This window comes from Haliotis rubra, unplaced genomic scaffold (assembly GCF_003918875.1).
Source record: "Haliotis rubra isolate DU_JTF1 unplaced genomic scaffold, ASM391887v1 Scf21, whole genome shotgun sequence".
NCBI lineage: Eukaryota > Metazoa > Mollusca > Gastropoda > Lepetellida > Haliotidae > Haliotis > Haliotis rubra.
This window is the reverse complement of record NW_025766114.1, coordinates 198,187-204,801: the sequence shown is the minus strand read 5'-3', so window position 1 is coordinate 204,801 and position 6,615 is coordinate 198,187.

Here is a 6,615-nt window from a genome sequence, read left to right as displayed (position 1 = left end):
AAGAGATATTTTACTTATTACGATTTTAAGGATGAATGTTATTTTTGAACTAAAATCAGTGAACAATATATTTCTTATGGGGGACAATATTTTTTTCTACGATCTGAAGCGTAATCATTTACTTGAGATATTTTCTAAGCATATATATATTTTCTATCGAATCTAAGATCACGCATGTATTATGTATGCATACATATATTGTTCATGTAACATATAATGTATGTACATTTGACCACCTTCTAAAAGGCATAGGATCCCTTAGGTTCGAGGTTAGGGAGATTCCGTTGTCTAAATTGATCTATAAACCACATTACATACTGTAGTCTTGTTCATAAAGAATGTACATGCCTAACGTTTTGCGTGACTGTGTGAATGGCGCTTTATGTCGGCAACAGCACGCAGCCCCAATAGTAAGTGTATCCTTCTGGAAGATAATAGGGTGATTACTAGTACCGTGTCTCAGTTACCATTGTAAACTTAAGAAAGTTACTCTCGTGCAACACGCGACTATCCACTCGCTCCATATACTACACTGCGTCAGCCATTGGGTGAAGAGACAATGTAGATTATTTTGCGAGATCGATTCCGTAGAAAGAACAATGATGTACATATCAAAGAAATATAATGACGGGTACATCTATGTGGTGGATTTCGTTTTGTTTGTAAATTAAGATGAAATTAAGATTCATTTATATAAATATACATTTTGTCATTCCAACATGCGATCTGGTATGTAGTGAGAGAGAGAGAGAGAGAGAGAGAGAGAGAGAGAGAGAGAGAGAGAGAGAGAGAGAGAGAGAGAGAGAGAGAGAGCGAGAGAGAGAGAGAGAAAAAGGGGAGAGAGAGAGAGAGAGGAGAGAGAGAGAGAGAGAGAGAGAGAGAGAGAGAGAGCAGAGAGAGAGAGGAGAGAGAGCGAGAGAGAGGAGTGAAGAGAGCGAAGGTTCCTATTTGTACTTTTGTTGTCGGTCTATTGATTTTTTTCCGTTCCATATTATACGGCGGTGTAATAATAACCCCCCAATATCAATATTTATATGTTACACCCCGCGATATCTCATATTTGCTGATATGAGCAGTGTAATTTAAAAAGTGTCTCTATACCCCCAGCGGGTTAACACGTTTTCAGAATGCCTGATTCAAGACCCGGTTTTAGTTTATCTCGTCGGCTTTATCATGGCATGTCAAGTCACTTGAAATAATCTGGGAGCGTTAGGGTAGTCTGCTGTGTGTTGTTTAACGTCACACATAGCAATGTTCCAGTTAGATGACGGCGACCTGAATAATCAAGTCAGTTTAATATAATCATGTACAGTTCTGAACGTAACCAGCTGGCCAGTCTAGTTTCATAAATGAGTCAGTGAGTTTAGTTCTACGCCGCACTCAGCAATATTCCAGCTATATGGCGGCGGTCTGTGAATTCGAGTCTGGACCAGACGATTCAGTGATCAACAGCATGAGCATCGATCTACGCAACTGGGATACGATGACATGTTTAAATCAAGTCAGCAAGTCTGACCGCCTGATCCTGTTAGTCGCCTCTTACGACAAGCATGGGTTGCTGAAGACCAATTCTGGATCTTCACGGGTCTTTTCACAAATGAGGCACCTGACATGTATATATTCATTGGCATGTGTGACCTGTTTGCTGTGCGTTCATGTTCATACACTGAGTGAGTGAGTTGGGTTTATGTCCGTCATGTCACCGCATATTAGCTCAGTGAGTGAGTGAGTGCCTGAGTTAGGGTTAACGTCGCTTCGAACAGTAATCTGGCTATACCACAGCGTGTCATTTGACAGTAGGATGAAAGCCCTCAGTGAATAAGGTCTTTGACATTTACCTACAAACACATGGCAAACCTATAAACATAACAGGGCCGAACTGAGATTCATGCTCACGATGATAGGTTTCCGGTAGATCGAAGGGACATAACTCTGCACAGCAACTTTCGGTGCATTAGACGACTGTTCCACCTGACGGGTGACAGCATCAACAGATTTAGGACTTGACAGTGCAGTGGCACAACAGGTACGGTGCCGACAAACTATTAATTATAATGAGAATACAATTGTGATAACGAATGAATTGTTTTTATAACGCAGTCAGCAATATTCCACCAATAGAAAACATGCCAGTGATATATGGTTATCGTCTATGTTTACACAAACACATATCCAGCTTTGAAGATATTCGGTCATGAAATATTTAAACCAGAACGTGTGATACTGATTAGTTGTGTTTCCTATATATACACAAGAGCCCCATATATACCCGACTGAACAACCTCGGGATTAGCGTTGTTGAACACACTTCTTGGAAATTACGCCAATAAATCGATATCGACCTCTCATGTCACCTGCACTATCTGTGTAATGTGCCAGGCGTTATGTTTGTCAGTTTACTACACCTTGTCGTGTTTCCGTAATAAATCACACTAGTCATTTTTAATGTTGCCAATATCTGAATGGTGGGTCTTACTAAATGAGACAGAGAGAGAGAGAGGGCGACAGATAGAGAGTGAGGGAGAGAGAGAGAGTGTGAGAGAGAATGAGAGAAAGGGAGAGAGTGAATGAGATAGAGAGAGATAGAGTGAGATAGAGAGAGTGAATGAGATAGAAAGAGGGTGAGAGAGATAGAGTGAGAGATAGAGAGAGAGAGAGAGACAGAGAGGAGAGAGATAGAGATAGAGAGAGGATAGATAGCGGGAGAGGGAGAGAGAGAGAGAGGAGGAGATAGAGAGAGAGGAGGTAGAGAGAGTGAGAGAGAGAGAGAGATAGATAGAGAGAGTGAGAGAGAGAGAGAGAGAGAGATAGAGATGAGAGAGAGAGAGAGAGTGAGATAGAGAGAGAGGAGAAAGAGATAGAGAGAGAGAGTGAGAGATAGATAGAAAGAGGAGAGGAGATAGAGAGAGAGAGATAGAGAGAGAGAGTGAGAGATAGATAGAGAGGAGAGGGAGATAGAGAGAGTGAGATAGATAGAGAGTGAGGAGAGAGAGGAGAGAGAGTGAGATAGAGAGATAGAGAGGAGTGAGATAGAGAGAGATAGAGAGTAACGTAAAATGCTGTTTGTAACATAACGTCAGGTATGTGGGTGCATCATAAAAGTATGAATATGATATTGGAATTAAGAACTTAATTAATGCATTTAATTAATATTGGCTGCAATGCCACATTCGTCATTTTTCACTGAGACACTATTTTCCGTTCAGATCCAAACTGTCCTGACCCTGTACGTCACGTGCTACTGGCAACACTTGCTTGATTGACAGGTCGCTGAACGCAATAACCGAATTATCCACACCCGGAACCCTGGTGAAAGTAACAAACTGGAAACATTGCAGACCAACGCTTGGCTGAAATCCGTGTGGCTTTTCCGTCCCGGCAACTATACATGACAACATGGACTGATTCACATTGACCATGCGGACATATTTGACATGTTAGAATAAAGATTTCTGGATATACATTATGGAATTAAATGGGACAGTTGATGGCTTACGAATCAAATGGACCAAATACATGCACACACACGCACGCAAGCACGCACGCACACATACATACACATACTACTCACACTTTGCTAAGGATCACAAAAATTCACAACTTTACTTAAGCGTAGATTTATAATTTAAAATTGTATCCATTTAAAACTGGATAAATAATAATATGGTAACTTGTTTGAGTGGCATTTTAGAAGTTGAGACCTTATTAGGCAAATAGTCACTTTAAGCTAACCTTATGCAATTGATACACGAGTAACCATAAAAATGTTTTTCTTATGGCACCAATCAACCATTTTGCAAATCATGGAACGAGTCAGTGACAAGTACACAACACATGTCAATAGCAGGTATGGGATCCACAAGATGCAATGACATACTGAAACCTAGGATCCATGCTTACAATAAACTTAGGTATTTAAACGAAATTTGACCCCACATAATAGTTTTCTGTTGAATCCATGATTTGATCCTTAGCAAAGTGTGAATAGTATATACATGTACTTACATAGTTTGTGTTGCAGGAATTAATATGATTCTGGTATATTTTCGTGTTTCGTTTGAGAACGTACCTACCCACCCTATTAATATTATCGTGGTCATATATCTATGCCAGGAAGTATGGCGAATAGAATATGTTCTGGGTTAATGTCGCGAGAGGGAAACAAATACTGGCTCTGTTTAGCTGCCGAAATGATAAATTACTTGATATCTAAACCCAAATATGCAACAGACCACTCGCTGCTTCCCATGCTTCTGTTCTGCGACAGGGTAAACAGCTCTGTAGGTGGTATATTGAGTTAGGGTAATTTCTTCTTTGATTTGACCGTTTCAATCCGATTTGTTAATAAACTAACTATGGATATATTCCAACACAATATGAGTTATGGCGGAATGAGGTAAAGGGTTATTCACCTACCCGCATTATGTGTACAGTTCTTTGACCTCCGTATTGACGGGCATTGGATCGACCTTGATGTCACGTAAACGTAATATTGATTACCGTATAAAATAATCTAAAGATTGATCTAGGTTTAATATAGCTTTTAACAATAAGTAACAGTTTATTCACTGAAAAATGTCAAAATGTATCAAAACCAAAACAAACAAAAAATAATAATAATAGTAAATAAAACAAATAAATAAATGAAATCACTGAAAAATGTCAAAATGTACCAACACCCAAAAAAATAAAAAAAATAATAATAAATAAAACAAATAAATAAAAGAGAAAGACGGGGAAAAACCACAAAGAAAAGGGTATCTAAGATGATGTTGTTTTTTTTTATTTCACTGTCTTACCTTTCTATTTTTATTGTCTCCGGCCCTCATAAGCTGATCCAAGCGGTGTGAAACAGGCTCATTGCAAAACTGAGATGTCGTGTGATCAGATGAAGTGAACATTTTGTTCAATAGCATATAATCAAACATTTGCTAGACAGGTTAGGTGACTGAGGTCGTGTGCTGATCTATGTTGTTGTCACAGCATTTATCTATTGAAATGAGTTGGCACCAGAACCTGAAAACACTAAATGGAACTAGGTGCGCTACTTAGGTGAGGATTGATGGGTGCAGGTAGAGGCGGGCAGATAGCGGTTGGGTGAATGTGGATTGACAGGTGGGTGAATCACTTGATTGATTGACAGGTCGCTGAACGCAATAACCGGATTATCCACACCCGGAACCCTGGTGAAAGTAGCAGCCTGGAAACATCGCAGACCAACGCTTGGCTGAAATCCGTGTGGCTTTTCCGTCGCAGTAATTCTACATAACAACATGGAATGGATTATACTGACCATGCGGACATATTTGACACGTTATTTTTCTTTCAATAAAAACATCAATACACCATCTGTAGGAGTGTATTCATGGAATTAGGGTACAATAATTCATTGGAGAGTACGTGGCTCATAAGCCAAACGGACTGTTGACGTTATTACTATGAAATAGCTCACAGTGGTCTGTACACTTTATGTTGATATTAACGTTGAGCTCACTCTTGATATATATATATATATATATATATATATATATACACACACACAGAGGCCATATCTACAATAAACTACAGGGTCCTTACAATATTCGCTGCTTTAACAGGCTTCAGATAATTTTGGGTCGACGGTATCATTGTACCTACACTTCATTGTATACACACTCTCTCTTTCTCCTCTCTCTCTGTGTCTTTCTCTCTCCCGCTCCCTCTTCTCTCATCTCTCTCCCGCTCCCTCTTCCTCTCTCTGTCCCACTTCCTCTTCTCTCCTCTCTCTCTCCCACTCCCTCTTTCTCTCTCTGTCCCACTTCCTCCTCTCTCTTTCTCTCTCTCTGTGTCCCACTTCCTCCTCTCTCTTTCTCGGTGTCCCACTTCCTCCGCTCTCTCTCTCACACACTCCCTCTTCTCTCCTTCCTCTCTCTCCCCTCTTTCTCCCACTCTTTTTCTCTCTCTGTCCCACTTCCTGCTCTCTCTTTCTCTCTCTCTCTGTGTCCCACTTCCTCCTCTCTCTTTCTCTCTCCCTCTGTCCCACTTCCTCCGCTCTCTCTCTCCCACTCCCTCTTCTCTCCTTCCTCTTTCTCCCCTCTCTCTGTCTCACTTCCTCCTCTCTCTTTCTCTCTCTGTCTCTCCCTCTTCTCTCCTTCCTCTCACTTTCTCTCCTCTCAATGTATTGGAGTACATTCCGACTCCCTTTATATTTTCGTGGTTATATGCTTGTATCCAGCCTTTCCACTAACTAACCCCAGGACGTATGGCGAATACAACACGCTCGGGGTTTTATTAATATCGCTGTCTTCCAGAGGGGAAAACAAATACTAACTTTATTCAGCTGCCGAAATGATAAATTACTTGACATGTAATGTAAATATGTAACACACCGCTTGCTGCTTCACGTGTTTCTGCTCTGTAATATTGTATGTTCTTTCTCAGCTCTGCAGGTGATATTTTGAGTCAGAATAATTCTTTCTTTGATGTGTGTTCATTTTCATTTTCAGTACGATTTCTTAACAAACTAACAATGAATATATTTCAAAGTGATGCGATTTATGGCGGAATGAGGCAAATGGTTATTCACCTTTACCCGCTGAATGTGTGGCGTTGTGTGACCTCCGAATCGACTTTAAG